The sequence below is a fragment of the Phyllostomus discolor genome, chromosome 11 (assembly GCF_004126475.2).
Source record: "Phyllostomus discolor isolate MPI-MPIP mPhyDis1 chromosome 11, mPhyDis1.pri.v3, whole genome shotgun sequence".
Lineage (NCBI taxonomy): Eukaryota > Metazoa > Chordata > Mammalia > Chiroptera > Phyllostomidae > Phyllostomus > Phyllostomus discolor.
Window position 1 is genome coordinate 79831455 of NC_040913.2, and position 17188 is coordinate 79848642.

Sequence of the window (17188 nt, forward strand, 5' to 3'; positions counted from 1 at the left end):
GACAGGGAATGGGAACACACAGGGAGATGGATCACGTATATAAATATTAAGAAAAATGGGAGCCCGTTTTCTCACTGTCTGAGAAGGGCATTACCAATGGGGAGAGGAAGAAAAGCCAAATGACCCCTGGTGATGCCTGTGGAACTAGGAAAGAGAAGCCACAGAACCGAGGACCTCGGGGTGAGAGAGCGCTTGCTGGCCAGGGGACCCGCACCCCAGGCTCAGCAAACACCCTCCATCTTTTCATGTTCTGAGAGTCTCCACGGAGTCTGGCACTAATGTTTGTCCTTAATGTACCAACTTTTTTTCCTTGGGGCAGAACGCATTTATTTAAATGTTGTGTTTTTCTCTGTTGTCTAACAGAACAATGGAGCCAAGTCTAATCCTCAACAGATGCGGCAAACCTGACTTGTTAACAAGCACCGCCTGTGGAGTATCATTTGTCCAACAGGTGGTCCCTCCGGCCGACTGTAGGGGCTCCGGGAAGCACAATCCCACCTTACTCACTGCTGCCCGAAATATCTTCAGTGGGACCGAAGCCACTTGTTCTGTCGTTAAAATGCAACTATCATTTGCAGGGAGGGATAAGTGTGTAGACTTCAGTTCACACTAACAGAACCCAAAGTGAGAACTTTAGTCATGGAGAAGAAAAGAACGCTGGACCTGAAGTATGAAAAGAAGTTTTTTTACGATGTAACAAAATATATTCCTCATCCACAGTGGACCGTATCATACTTTAGAACACTGATTTTCAACCGGTGTGCCGACCCGTGTGCTGAAAGAATTTCTGAAACACACAACACCTGACTATTTAGTCGGGGGCACTGACCTGTTTTCCCCTCGATTGTCAAATTTAAAAAAAAAGTGACAACAGCCAAGACAACAACCATCTGGTGTGAATAAATCAAAATTATACCTATTTTTTAGTCAAAAAATACATATTTCCGGTGTGCCACAGAATTTTAGCCATTAGTTTATGTGTGCCATGAGATGGAAACGGTCAGAACTCGCTGCTGGATGTCAGAACCTTGAAAACAACCATCCAACAGTAGGAGAGCGGAGAATGTGTTAGGAGGCCAGCCCTCCAGGGCGAAGGGACTGCAGCAGAAGCCAGAAGCCAGCTGGGGAGCCAGCTGCCCGAGGTGGGAGCAGCCGGCCCAGAGCCAGGCCCCGCCCAGAGGAAGGGAGTGGCGGGAGAAAGGACAGGCTGTGACAGGGCCAGTGAGGGCGAAGCTCCACACTTCTGACTGTCCAATGGGCATCTCCAGCCCCTGTCACCTGCCTCCTCTCGTCCTGCCTCAAAGGGGTCATCCATGGCAGCTAGCTAATCTGTAACCAGGGGGAGGGGAGAGACTTTTTTCCTTTGAAATAAAGACTGAAGTGTTAAATAATATAAGTAATATATTGGACTACACACTCTGAATCTTATTTAAATTGAGTATAGACTTTTTTGGTTTTTACTTAAGAGTGGTCGGAAAAGTCATAGGTCTGCCCAAGAATGCATTCAGGATCAGGAAAGAGACCCAACAATAAATAAAATCCATGTTAAAAAGTAACAAAAAATGTAATCAAGCGGGTTTATAATCATACTTTATGAATCCTGCTTGTTCAATTATCGGTTGACTGTTTGAAAGAAAAAAAAAGCAGATAGAAAACTGGCTAGGGGAAGTGCTAATAACTGTTTGACTAATTTAATGACTGAATCAATGATTTATGCTTCTTGACTCACTGAAGAATTGGTTATGGGAAGGAAAATAGATTAGGAGAAAAGAATCTGAGGATGAGCCCTGACCGTGTGAGAAAATCAGTTTATGATTCAGAGAAGGTTGTGCTGAGCTCCAAGTCTTTCTGGTAATTCTGTATCTCCGAGTCGTTGACTGGGTGAGTAACTGCAGAGGAAGAGAGTTCTCAACCCAAGTGGGGGAGAGGGAAAGCCCTGGAAACTCTCGATGTGCAGCATCGCATTTTCACAGGGCCAGGGCCGGGATGATGCAAGACGGAGCAGCAGAGTGTAGAATTTACGGGGGCGGCGCTCTCGCGGCAACCCTGCCCTTGCGGGCTCCCAAGAGTGACAGAGAGTGAGGGCCCTAAACAAGGGGGCAGACGAAGGGGTTCTGGCTGGATGGAGACGATTTATCCCAGGTGACCAGAAGCAGATAGGACCGGTACAAACCGAAGTTTCAAAAGACACCAAACCAAAACAAAACAAAATGAATGCTGAGGGACAGTGCAGAGAGTTCGACCGGAGGGACGCAATCTGTCCGAGCTTGTAAGAGTGATCAAGTGTTTGGGGAATGCAAGACAGCCACAAAGAGCTGGAGCGATGTCGAAACGGCAGGCAGGCAGAAGGTGAACAGCAAAGAGGGCATGAGGTACAGGAGCCACAGGGGCGGGGTGGGGCTGGGGTGGGGAGTGTGGCGGGGGCAGCATCCTGCGAGAAGGACTGAGATCCCAGGCACTCCTCTTTGTGGGAGCTGGTGACGACCGTGTGGTGGTGGCTCAGGCCTGAAGCAAGGGGACCAAACTGAGCCCATGGCTCTCGAAGCCTCAATTTCCTCATTTGTAAAATATGAACAATGTCTTCCTGGTAAGACTGTCAGCACTAAATAGGGCTATTGTTTCTAGCTTCTTCATTTTACAAGGTTCCTATCGCCACAGCCCCATAGAGTGGAGTGGGAGAATGTGGGTCATTTCTGTCCTTTTAAAATCCTCACCCTGCGTGGGTGCAGGAGGTTCTAGATCTCAGACGTAGGAATCAGCTCTGGGGGTACGTGCACGTGTACTGTATGGACACATATTTCTGTTTAACCCTCAGCCAACTTAAACTCCCCCTCCAATGTTGCGCGTTAAGATTTCAGAGGTTGTCCCACCCCTTGGAATGTCCTGTCTTCCTTCTGTCCTTCCTTCTAACACTGTGAGCTGCTTCGGCTCGGATCTGTCTGCATTCCCAGCAGCTACCCCAGTGCGTCACACAAAGGAAACACTTACTAAACACATACAGAATAAATAAAGGGAAGAAATCCAGGGTCTGGGAAGAAACCCATTCAACGGCCCAACAGTAAAAAAAAATTGGATTTTCCTTTTTAAGCAGATTTGACGACTCTTGTGGTTATTGTGCCTTTTTTCCTCGCTGTTCTATTTTTATTTGGAAAAATTGTCATCTCACTTCCCAAAATAGATTTTGAGCTCTAAAGTTGGGATCTCACTTAGAAATGTTGCTAAAGTGTCTGAGACATGTTGCAGACCAGTGAGAATCACGTGCCAACGGGGACAGCCAGGCTCTCGAGCTGGAAAACTTGATCTCAGATTTACCGCCTACGAGACAGTCAACAGATCACTTAACCCAGCCGTGCCTCAGTTTCCTCATCTCTAAAATGGGAATGACATTCGCCTCATTAAGTGGTAGGAGCTGAATTGGGGTCTGAGTTGGGCTTCCGGGATCACTGCATTTAAAATATCAAAACTCTTCCCAACCCCTCTCCCTTTTCCCATTTTATTTTTCTCCAATGCACTTATCACCTTCTGATATACTACATTAATTTCCTTACTCGTTTGGTCCAACTAAGATGTAAATTCCATGCAGACAGCACTGAGGAGGAGGAAACAGCTTCAACATACTCGAAGAGTTCATCCAGCTCTTCTGGAGAGCCTCAAGAGTCAAAATCAGAATCATCACCGAAGAGGTGACATGCAGCCTCATTCAAAGTCATAAGAGCTTTAGCAGGAGACACTTACAGGCGCGGGTGCAGCAGCTGCTCCCGGTGGTGGTGGGCTGGTGGTGGCAGGCCAGGAAGAATCCACACCCGGCTCAGGACGGTGCTTCTTTCTAAAGGGGGCGAACAGCAGAACGAGATGGCAGGTAGGTGTGTAGACCTCCCAAGAGAACAATATATCACTGAGTTAAAAACAAGTTAAAAGATAACATCAGGCAGTTATGACACTCTCTGCATTCATTCATGTACTTCCTGGGGGCTTGATGCTCATTATCTTTGGGGAGTATTCTGGTTTTTGGGGTAGTCAGCCAACCATGAGGTTACAGAGAGTTAAACAGTCCAGTCACAAAGCAATAGTCACAGAGAGTTCAACATCTCCCAGCTGCCTTTGCTGCTGGAGCCATATGGCACCTCTAAAGTGAGTTCTGCTACAAATACTGAAGTCTTATTTCCATTTTGATTATAATAGCATCTGCAGTGCTAAGGCAAAAAACTGTGGTGGGTAGAACTTCCGGCACCATGACATGAGTTAAGACAGTGCAACAAACTCTACTCGTAGGTGTTTTCTTTGAAGCTACACACTCACAGTACAAATACAAGAAACCAGAGTGAAATAAGATCAAATTCCAGTTTCACTTAGGAATGTCCTTGGTAAAGCCATAAAAATCACTAACTTTAAAGATCTTGACTCTGCGGCACATGAGCCTTTAATATTCTGTGTGGATTTTAAAGAAAGTGCACGAGACACATTTTGCTGCACACCCAACGACAGCGTTGCGTTGTCTTGAGCCAAAGCCCCTGTCTGTCTGAGTTGTGAGGGAACTGGATGTTTTTCGTGAAACACCATTTTTTATGTGAGAAAAGGACTGACAGGAAAACTGAGGCAGACTTGGGTTTCTGGCAAGCGTGTTCTCACGGAAGAAAAAAGTGAACCTGTGACGCCAAGCAAACTGACAGTGTTTGTTGTCGGCAATAGCATTTGACCTCTCAAGTGAAAAGCTGAATTCTGGAGAACTTGCATGTGCCACCTTGAGCTTCACAACATCTCCAGTACGACTGACCCATGGACATGAACTAAGGAGAGGGGGGAATGCAGGTGGGAGGGGGCATGTGGGGCGGAAGGGAATAAAGGGGGGCAAATGGGACAACTGTAATAGCATAATCAATAAAATATATATTTTTAAAATCTCCATACTTAATAACTTTTCTGAAGAGATCGGAGGTGGCATGCATACTTGGGACTTTGTGGTAATGGATAATAAAATGTGCTACCACGGGCACCAGTAGTTTCCAATGACCAAAGCATCACAATGACCATGGCATGGTAAGAGAGCCATTCAAAGTGCAAGAAGACTTCTAAAAAGAGATTTTAAAATATCTGGAGAAGAGATTATAAAGAAATTTTAAGGGAACAGATTCTAATGTGACATTGATAATCACCACTAAGAGTGAGCCCAAGGCAGTCAAACTTAAAAAAACAGACAAAATTCAGAGAGGAGCCCAAACCACGGAAGTGCCTGCTCCCCAGAGCGCTCATGGATGGCCTCAGAAAGCTGTTTAGTTACCTACCCAATCCCAGTCTCACCAGCCTGCCTTCGCCAGACTGGGATGACAGTGATCCGTCTCCATCCCAGCCTGACCTGGTCTCTGATCTGCCGCCACACATCCTCTGGGCATGACCCTTGGCCTGATCACTCCAACCCCCAGCGGCTTTGCCCACAGGCTCCACACTGCGCTGGTCTTGTCAGTAATGGAGCACCCCATCTCTGGTGGGACAAAAGCAAAAGTCTTCCAGGAAAGGCTGATGCAAATAGTAATCCCATTCTTCAGCCTCCTTTTAGAAAATCCACCAAGATTCCCTGATGATGGCATCATGTGCATGATTGTGACTGTATCTTGCAGAGAGCCTGAGGATTTGGGGAGGATGCTCTGGATCTTCTTCGATCCCTGGGGGACAGAGCTATTTTCATTTTTCTGGTCCAGAGGAATCTCAGATACATTACCTTTTGAACTCCGGGTCGGGCTTTCTTGGAAATTCATTTCCATAGCTGCAATGCTAATCTGGATTCCAGACATCTTACATCTGATCGAATGAAGCGAATAGCTCCCCTGGGAATATTTTAATGGGTCTGCTTTTCACCAGGAAAGTAAATGAGCATTTGATCTGTAAAACGCAGAGGGCACGAGCATTAAATGGAAGAAGCGACGGAGAGGACTGAGAAGTTGTGGAAGAGGGAGGGAGAGGAAAGGCCAGGGGGACAACTATTCATCAAGAGCAAGGAATACAGTCAAGAATTACATTATTTTGAAAGCTTCATTCTGTTGGTGAATTTTTGGACTATCTCATATATTATTCACTACTTTAGAAATTTTCTCAGTAATGCGACTACACATGACCATGGTAGCCTGCCTTTTTGCATCACGCCAAAATTTGACAATTGTCCATGCAGAGGTGTCTGAAGGGATGTCCCTGAGATGAGAAGCAGATGTTCCCGCTACAGGATCTTACCATGGTCTGCCATCAACCTCCACGGCCATTTGACATGTCATGCTTTGGTTGTCTCACCTATGAGACTTGAGTAATGTTTAGCCTACCCTCTGCAGCCAACACTGACGACCACAGTCACCAAACACCAACTATCAATGTTTTGCAGTTAAGAGCTTCCAGCGTGATGGTTTCAAAAAGATTGTTCAGTCCGCAGGAGAGATGGTCAGGGATCGGACAAGATGCCAGGTCCCACCCCCACCTCCTGAGCCTCTGCCTGCTGCACTAGCTGGTGGCTGGGGTTAGTAGCTGCCAAATCGTAGAGAGTTTCCTGTCCTTAAAAAAAAAATCCTTTACTCTTGGCAGCTGAAATATGACCCTACATTTTTCTTAAGTGGAGCTGTCTTCCAGAAACCACTTCCCCAGACTGGCCCATCTCAGTGAGTGACATACGAATCCAACCTCTGTGCCGGAAATCTGGGCATCATTCAGTCGGGGCTCATAACTCTCTCGCTCCCAGCACCGGGCATGTGCCTAGCACACGGTAAGTATTTGCTCTCTGTTCTCTCCGCCCGGCCCTCCCCCAAGAGCTTTTAAATGTTATCTTCCTCAAGACTTTTTCTGGACCTTACTCTCTTCTCCCCCGCTCTGTTTCACATTGCCACTCTTTCTGTCCTAACTGCAAAGTAAGACTGTATTTTTATATGCAATCCCAGTTTTCTCCAAGTGTGTTGTTCTTTTTCCAAAGCCAACTGTCTTCTGAGTACAGGCTCTGAGTTCCTATACAGTCTCCGAAAATGGCTTATCCACAGAAAACAGACTCTTCTGCTTTTGAATGAACCTAATCCTTGAAAACACGATGTCCTATGAAGAAGATTTTTTTTAATTGCTCATTAGCCCTTGGAGCTTTGCTAATTCTTTGAATTGTAAGAGAAAGCATGATTACTGGTTTAAGAGAGACACCCATTTTAAATACAGGTTTATTGATTAGATGCCTCAAGGCTCCTGTCGTAAATACTCTAGTTTCCACTGCTTTGATAGGGATTTACTTAAATTTCACTCATCATCGTGGGCCTGGAGGAACCTTGCCAAAGGGAAGGGGAAGATGCCTTTGAAGGTCTCACACTAGCAGGGCAGACCACAGTCATACTTTGTATATGCCAACCCTTTCTGTCTTGTGTAAGACATCGGCTTATTTTAGGATTCAATAGGTAAAGCTCAGGGGCGGTGCTCTGAGAATCTGTGGATAAACCACAGGAATCCTAAAAACTCACCCTTGCTGCTTCTCCCTCATTGGTCCCAGTTGCAGCTAACACGTCAGCTTGCCCTTGAAAGAGGGCGGAGACAAGCTGCCCGAACTGCACCTTGAACCCTCCCTACCAGCTGGGAAATGTAGAAGTACAAAGGGAGAACCAGCAGGGTGATTTCAAGTAATTTGTAATCTGTGTGGCTTTGAGCAAATTTCTTAATTTCTGGGTCTCCACATGTACAGTGGGGTTAAGGGTGTCTCTTTCATAGAAGTAGCTTGTAAGACGTACTCAATAAATCATGCTTCTCACTGTTAATATCACTATCCATAGTAATAACCGTAGCAATGGCAGCAGCACCTTGAAGAAGCCAACATTGTTGAATGACATCCGCAATCCCGAACCCGCCCTGGGTTAGAATTAAATCTACACCAGATCGGGAGCCTCTGCTTAGTGCCGCCCTGGCACTCGTTCCGCATAGTGCAAAGTCCGGGAAGAGCGGAGCTCACCCGGCCGGCCGGCCTCACCGAGGCTCTCCAGCAAGTGTGCACCCCACCTGCAGCCTGAAGCGCTCCCTTCCCAGGTGTTATCAAGTGTGCCAGATGGCAGGGTGGTAATTAACGTGCCTGTCCACAATCAGGGTTACATTCCTGGGGGATATAATGCTAGCCAGTCAATCAAATATTGGCATTTTATTCCTGGTTAAAGTTTTATCCCGAAACTTTGCCATTCTCCTGAATCACCGAGTTGGGCTGGACACAAAGGAACCTCAAGGCCCCCTTTGCCCTCCTCCCCTGCAGTCTAGGCCAGACCCAGCCCAAAGTCAAGTTCTCATCACCTTCAAGTTGCTCTTCCTTTTAGTCACCCGGAGCAAAAACACATGTACTTTGTCCTCAATTAGCAAGAGCAAAAAGGAAGAACAGGACTTGCATGATGTCTTTGACTTTTGGTCCTCCTCAGAGGTTAGGTGAGGGGGTAGGGACCAGCCAAGGGAGTCCCTGAAGAGGTAGGGCCTTCCCTCAGGAGGTGTAGGATCTGGGGTAGAAGAGGGGCTGGGCCAGTGATGGTCCGTGTAACAGCTGCCTGCCTGGGACCCTGAATTAGCTGGAGGCAGCTTTGGCCTTCACCTGTCACCTCCCTGGTCTCACCTGAGACTAGAAGCCCAGTTCATCTGCCTCATCAGTTCAGGATATACATAGATAGAAAAAAAATGGTATTCTTTCTCATCTCTGAAAAAGTACAGTTAATCTCGTTCAAATGACAGTTTCACCCAGCAGCAGTTTTCCACGGTAGGACATTTTGGTTTTATTTTGTTGGGAGGGAAGAATGAGCATTGTGTTCACTCGGGAGACAAAGAAGGGAATGCTACTGTATTTATCTGTCAATTTCAGTAAAAACCAGGCCAATCTTGCGAAGACACAAATAAGCAATTGGCATCTCAGAAGTCCAAACTGAACATGTTTCTGGAATGCTCAGAAAAGTTCAGCGTAAGTGTTGACATCAGGAATCTGTTATGTTCAACCCTTAAAATGTGCAAATATTTAATTCATTACTAAAGAGCCTCACATTTCTTCCTAACCTGTAATTCAAACAAAAGTGAGAAGGAAAGGGAAAGCGAAAAGGACGCCTGGACGTGGACAATAGGGTGGTTTACTGTATTTTTCCACTACTATTTCCCTAGTTCAAGGAAAACAGACATTTGGACTATTATCAAGTTACACCACTCGGGACAAATGAACCCATTCAATTTCATGGTCATTGATCAGTGGACAGAATGGCATCTGAGGGGTAGCCAAGACTCTTCGACGGACACAGAGGGGCATATGCTAGAAGCATGTGGACTTTTTATAATCCGTTCTCCCTCATTTTAAAATTCAATTGCTGATCCTTTTGCCTATAAAATGAGCCCACTATCCTTTATAGTTTGTACTAAAGTAAAATGCAGTACTAAGATATTTTTTGCTTCTCCTTTCTCTTCATTCTTTTTCTACTCCTTTCCCATATTCCAATGGCTTATTCCTTTTATTGATCATCAGAGAACACAATCTATTTTTATCCAAGAGTTTTAAAACATACTTCACGCCTACTTTGCAGATTTCCTTCTTCTTTCCCCCCCCCCCCCCCCCATTTAGAGCTGGCTAGACCCAAGGCTCCATCCCCCTACCTTAGTAAGGATTGTCCAAAAAATGATCTGAACTTAAAATACATCAAAGAAAATAGCAAGTAGTTTTTTTTTTGTTTTCTTTTTCTTTAGTTCAGTGCTACGCTTGGCTTGGCTTTCTATTTACTGATCTAATTTACATCTATGCAGAAACAGAGACCAACTTGTACATTTTTCTCAAGTAGAAATGTAACTAATTCCCTGTCGTGGAACAGATAACCCCCAACGGGTATATTTTAAGCTGAATTGGACATTAACCAGCTTCATATCTAACCCAGAGATGTATTAAGTCCCCTCTGTGTATGCAGCTTTCCAAATGCCGTCTGGACCACTTTTAACATCTCACTAGCTCCCTCATTAGCTAAGGAATTAAACAAAATCTTTAGCATGTCTTTGTTCTATCGCTGCATGAGAGCCTGTTTTTTCAATCCTTTGCAAATTACACTTTGACAGGATGACTGTGTTCTCCGAACAAAAGTCTGGCAACTGTTTTACCTTATTTTTCTTCACCTCTCAAGTTTTAACATTGATTTTCAATAACGATTCAAAGTATTTAAGATGTTCTAAAAATAGGTAGCAAGTTGATATTTCAATTCTTATGTATTAGGATCCACTTTCCGACTAGCATCTAGAGAGGAATAATAACCCCTTGGTAGTCTGGGGTTGGCTATACTTTTTACTGTATTTTTTCCACTACTATTTAGTTCCCTTAGACTCCACTCCGCCTCCCACAGTCACCACCCTATTGTCCACGTCCAGGCGTCCTTTTCCCTTTGTCCTCAGTCCTTCCACCCCTTACCCTTTCCCTGCCCTTAGCTGTCACCCCATTCTCTATCTACGAGTCTGTTTCTATTTTGCTTTTAGTTCAGTTTGTTCCAGTCATGAGTGAGATCATTTGTCTTTCTCTGACAAATTTCACTTAGCATAATATTCTCCGGGTCCATCCTTTGTACGCTGTCTCAAAGGGTAAAATTTTCTTCTTTTTTATAGCTGAGTAGTAGAGTAGTATTTCGTTGTGTAAATGTCCCATAGTTGTTTTATTCACCCATCTACTGGCAGACACTTGGGCTGCTTCCTTATCTTGGCTATTGTTAATAACGCTGTAATGAACATAGGTCTGCTTATGTTCTTTCGAATTAGTGTTTTGGGTTCCTTCAGACATATTCCCAGAAGTAGGATCATGGGGTCAAAAGGCAGATCCATTTTTAACTTGTTGAGGTATCTCCATACTGCTTTCCACAGTGGCTGCACCAGTCTGCATTCCTACCAAGAGTGCAAAAGGTTCCCCTTTCTCCACATCCTGGCCAGCACTTGCTGTTTGTTGATTTATTGATGAGAGCCATTCTGACAGGTGTGAGATGATATCTCCTTGTGGTTTTAATTTGCATTTCTCTGATGATTAGTGATATTGAGCATCTTTTCATATGTCTGTTAGCCACCTGTATGTCCTCTTTGGAGAAGTGTCTATTCAGGTCCTTTGCCCATTTTTTAATTCGGTTATTTATTTGTTTGTTTGTTTTGGTGTTGAGTTTTGTAAGTTCTTTATAAACTTTGGATATTAACCCCTTATCAGATGTATTGGTGAATATGTTCTCCCATTCTGTGCATTGTCTTTTTATTTTGTTGATGATTTCCTTTGCTGTGAAAAAACTTTTTAGTTTGATGTGGTCCCATTTATTTATTTTTTCTTTTGTTTCCCTTGCCTGGGGAGCTATATCTGAAAAACCACTGCTATGAGCAATGTCCGAGATTTTATTGCCTATGTTTTCTTCTAGGACTTTTGTGGTTTCAGGTCTAACATTTAAGTCTTTAATCCATTGTGAATTTATTCTTGTGTATGGTATAGGAAGGTGGTCTAGTTTCATTTTCCTGCATGTATCTGTCCAGTTTTCCCAACATCCTTTATTGAATAAACTATCTTTAGCCCAACGATACTTCTTTTTACCTAATTACATTACCTTCCCAGTATACAAATAGGAGGTTAATAACATTCGCCAGTGTGATCATTGCAACACGGTATAATGATCAAGAGCCGTAGGTTCTGGACTTCAACCCAGCTATACTATTTATCAGCCACAGGACCCTGGACAAAAATCGCTTAACTTGTCTGGGGCTCATTTACCTCATCAATAACATGGGGCCAGTAATAGTATCATCTCATAAGGTTATTGCGAAGAATACAGGAGAGCATCCTATAAAATGCCTGGAACAACACTTAGCACGTAATAAACACACAATAAATGTTCGTTATCATCATTATCACAGCCACGAGTGGAGTTGTGTTGAAACCAGCTTCTCTAGCAAACAGAGGTTATTCTACGTAGCGTGAGCTCCACGGAAGAATGCGGTCACCACCCAGGGAACAGGTGCTCGTTGCTGCTATTGCCTGAAGAAAGGGCCTCAGCCGTCACAGCCTTTGGTCAGAAACAGCCCCCTGTCTGTTCCATGGGTTGGCGTTGGATCCTTGCCAAGACTTTCAGGAAAATAGAAAATGAATTTGTAGCCTTTATGAAGCTAAGGCCTTATCTGCGTTCCCAGGGCTGGTTTGTCACATGGAAATGAGCTGTTTTATTGCTCTGTTGCCCTTGATTTAGCTGCCAGGACTGTGATTCAGGGCGCTGCTGTTTCCACACGTTACAGCATGGTGAGGACTCTGCTGTCTTGACTTTCTTTGTGGCGTGGGACGACATATTAACACTTGGTTTTGCCAGCATTTCCAAGCACTGTGGTGTCATTCTACCTTAGTGGGAAGATCGGTGAGCTTGGCAAAATATTTAGAGAGCTTAACTTTGGAAATCATTTGTTGGTCAGGCAAACAGTTGGGATAGTTTCGCGTTTTGTTTGTTTTATTTTTCTGTTCAGTAGCCAGATAAGCTATAAGATGGAAACAAAAAATCAGAAAACTGAGACATATGTTAGAACTGTGGGATTCAGGAGTGGGAGTAAAAAGACTGACCCCAAAAAAGTGTTGCCCTGATTCAGAATGTGACCATGGGAGAGAAATGGACCTAACTGTTAATTTCTCTTTAAATATAACCTTCATCGCTCTCACCATCCATCGCTCCCCCATCAATGTCTCCAAGGGGATGAATGAGGTGACTTGTCGGGAAATGCCTTGAGCTCCTCCTCGGGGACACATGCGGATTGTAACTATAAGATATCAGAGCACAGAAAACACAAGGATAAGGATAATTCCGCCCCCCCTCACACCCGAAGTACCAGTTTGAGGAACACAAACATTTACCCAGTGAATTGAGAGCATCCTGGGGAAAGTCCTATTTATCTCATGATCATAACACACCTCGCAGGGACAGACACTCCTGCAGGGGCGGTGAAACCCAGCCCGAGCGCTCAGCTTCTGCTGGTGCAAAGTGTGGTTTTCTGGCCGCTGGGCTGACGGACTCTCCCCTTCGCTCCTGATGCCCTCGCACAAGCAGCGTCAGCGGCTGCTTCTCTGGCAGGGCCATCCACGGGCTTCACGTCTGGAGCACCAGAGAGGCTTGTGATTTTCTCAACTTCGAAGCCGTAGCTAAAGTCAGCTTGCTCTTACCAAACCTGAAGCGATTCATTTCAACTGCATTTATTGTGCAAATACTCACAGACTTTTAAAATTGTTCTGCTTTAGTCACGTGCATGTTTTTTAATACCAATCTCACCTTGGGAACTGAACTCACAATTTGATTCTTTTACCTCTGTTGAAAGATCCAACAATCTGCGGTACAGCAGGTGCATAGTCCATTTGAGCAAAAAGGAGACAGCTCTCACCAGGTTTGTGGACTTGTGTGGCTAAAATCCACAGCCATTTCTCTCAATATGGTCTAGAACGGAAGTCAGTGAACCCAGTGCTGGGGGCCCAAATCAGCCCCCAAATGGCGACATGGCGCTTTTTGTTTTTAGGTGAATATTTTGAAATATTAACTGATTTTTTCCCCTTGGCATTTCTTTCTTCTTCTTGGCCTGTGCTCCTCCAAGTGAACTTGGCTTTGCTGTGCTGCGGCCTCAGGGCAGTGCGGAGAGCCAAGCAGAGTGGAGTCAGGGCTTTGAAACCACAGCTGCCGGGCCCTTGGGCATCCTGGAAGGACAGCGGTGCAGAAGCAGTGCATTTGGGAGAATATTTGTTGGGGCCGCTCCTCGGGTTGGAGACTAGGCTGCAGGGAGGAGAAAAGTGAGGGGAGAGTGAGGAGTTTTGCTGCTGGTGGCTTCTGCTTCTGTCTGATTGAGCTTCCCACAGGTAGGGGGTGAGGGGCGGGGATGAAAGCTACAGATAAGGTTGGGGTGAGACTGGCAGTGAGAGAGGACCTGTGCCCTTGCCCGGGAACATTCTGGAGAGGAAGCAGGACCACAAGGATGTGGTGCGCTGAGGCTGATGATGCCAGGGAGTCTCACCGAGTTCCCGGCATGGAGGCCGGGGAAACCGAAGGACCCGGCAGGGTGACTCAGTGCTGACCCACGTGTACCCGTGACCAAGCCCAGATAAGCTGACACGTGATACTGAAGACCTGTCACAGCATGACCCACCGTCACCCAGGCGTGGGCACTACACCGTTGCCATGGAACCCACGCTTAATTCTGGGAAATGGAAGGAACCCTGAATCGATGGTGGGATTTTTTTTCCTGATACCTCAGTAGAATAAATTCTTCCAAGAGTTAAATAGAGTTATAGAAAATAGATGTGTTTTTTCAACATTGAGACTGCAGACTGAGTTCTGTGCCTGGCCCAGTCGAATTTTTAACTTTGCTTTTTGCATTTCCCCTTCCCCCGACCCTGCCCCCTTCCATCCCTCATGTGTCTACACCCTCGGGGTCTGTCCTGCCTTTATGAAAATTTGTTGTCAGAAAAGGAGTCGATAGATCTGTATGCCAAGATATAAGTGGATAATAAAATGTGAAGTATTACCTCACCCAAAGATGTTTGCACTTTGGCCACGATTTGAAATCTAGGCCACAGGGGAAAAATGCACAGTTGGGTAATGGCGAGATGATGGTTTCCTAGGAGACTGTATCTCCCAGGGTTCTGAAGCTTGCTTCCCACAGAACGGGAAAACGGTGTGTTCCATCACCATTGGTTCAACTCTTCTTCGAGCAACAGGAGTGTTTCTCATCTCCCCCAGCACTTCCGTAAGGAGACTTTTAAGGCTATTTTTTTCTAATTTTCCTCCTCCATGAAATTGTAATATCACAGAGACCTTATGAAGAGATATTTTTACTATAAAGGGGGTACCCCCCCCAAAGCAACTATCTTCTGCGGGGTGGGCCGCTCGTAGTATACAGGCTTCCTCCACAAGCGGAGTGTCCACTGGGAGCCCATCTGTACCGGTGTCACGGGTGGCACTGTTGTGAGAGACGGGGTAAGGCTTCGGGGGTTTTTCTGAAGATTCTTTCATCGAGTTCACCCATTTCTTGACGGGTGATTTAGCGCACCTGCCCACACTGGGCTGGAGGTTCAGCAGTTTTTGACCGAAAAATGGCCATGGCCTCCCTTCTCCACCCTCCCTGTTCTCCTGATCTTGCTGCAAGTGACTTCTTTTTTGTTTCCCAAGATGAAAGAAGTCCTCAAAGGGAAACGTTTTGCCAATGGTGAAGAGGTGAAACAAAAAGCTGCAGAAACACTAAAAGGCATCAACATCGACCAGTTCAAAAACTGTTTTGAGTGGTGGGGAAAAGTCTTGACAGGTGTACTGCATCCAATGGAGAGTACTTCGAAAGTGACTGAAGTTTAAAGATGTAAGATTAAATACACAATTTTTAATATAAATTCCAGTGTGTTTTGGGTCCCCCTCGTACTATATGTATCTTTGTGCTTTATACACAAAAAGGCTAAGAATTGTTTGCCCTGCAAAAAAAAATCAATTTTTGCTCCCTTGGGGGACAAATGGGACTCATTGAAAATTTATGTTAAGCATCAATGCAAGACTTGATCCATAGAACGATGAGAAACGAAAAAGACATACGGTCCTTCCCCTTCCCCCCACTTCCTCTTTCATCCCCAGCTTTGAAATGACTCAGGCTACACACAGGAAAAATGGAGAACTTTCTCACACTATGCGTGTTCCCTGCCTCCAAAGGTACAATAAATACATTCTAGGAAGAGCTGTTTTTTATTCTTTAAGCTTGTTACGAATTAATCCACGTTCAAGACCTGCCCAATGGAGTTTGAAGCACCTGATTCACACCTGAGTTCCCTATAAAGAGCAAGTCAACCCAAATCCCTTTAAAACTGGCCTTGTTGAACTGTTCCGACAATGGCCTTTTGTGACAGCAGCATGACGGAGCTTTCTTTGTTGGGTACTCATAACGAACTGCTGTGTAGGCCTTCTGTAATTACAAGAAGCATAATAATATCTCACACTTATATTGCTTGCTTTCATCTCAGTGGATCCCAAGGCATTTTATAGATTATATGATTAATAATAAAACAGATAAATACTTTAATGAAAGCATTCTTCTTTTCTTAAATGTGTATACTACATAATACAGGACAGGAGTCTATATGACAATGCAAAAACGTGAGCAATCTAGTTAGCACTCGTATAAAGTTGAACTTTCTCACAGTCAGTACGGTATTGCATTAGAGGTGTCCGACTTGTTTTCGACAGACTATACTTTCATCTCTTTCTGTCTGGTGGTGGCCACATCCAGCAGCAGTAAATTCATTCCTTTGCCGGTTCATCCATTCATGTATTCATTCACCAAACGTTCATGGCAGGTCTGTTTTTGTCAGGTACCCACGACGATGGAAGGCGCCAGCTTTCCTTGGCAAGTGCGCAGGCAGCGAGTCAGGGATGATCTCAAGGCCAAGAAGCCGCAGGGCATGGAATATGTGAAAAAAAAAAGTTTTCTTCCTGGCACTCACTTTTGGGTGTGACAGTAACTTTAAACACACATTCGCACATGCCTGAGAATTCAAGCTCTTCTATCTCCCTCCAATTAAACTGAAGTCCACCTGCTGGACACCCAGAAAATCCTGCAACCCCCACACAAAAACACACATTTGCTCAGAGTCGCAACAACCGGGCTGGCTGTTGCTTTCCTCTGAGAGTCTTATGTTGCACCCACAGAAGGGGTGGCCTAAATTGCCCCAGTCAAGCTCCAGCCTGGTCTTTCCAGTGATGTGTACTAGCTTGTTTTGTTCACACTGGCTGGTCTTATTCAGCTGCCCCTGGGCATGTCCATGAGTTCCGGGCTTGTCCTTGGAGGAGATGGGTGTTCATTCTGCAGGCAGGTTATGCCTGTGACTATGGCAACGGGCAGCTGCCTCTGTAGCAGGGCTGGGTGCTGGGAGACTTCTTGCAGCAGGGCTCCCACCACCAACCTGCCTGACGTCCACCAGGAAGACTGAGTCTGGAAAGGCCCTCAGCCTCTCACCTCCTGATGTGTTGGTGAGGGTCAGAGAAGACGAATGAGTGGAGGGAGGACAGTAAGTGAGCGAAGGCAAATGCTGCCAGTGCTTTTGCTGGAGGGGGATTCTGCAGTCTCACGGGTCCCTGGGCCATTCCTCTGGGTAGAGACAGCGCACAGGGTGCCCAGGAGCTTGCTCGCCTGTGTGGTCACCTCAGAGGATGTTCAGGCTGCTTCAGGATGT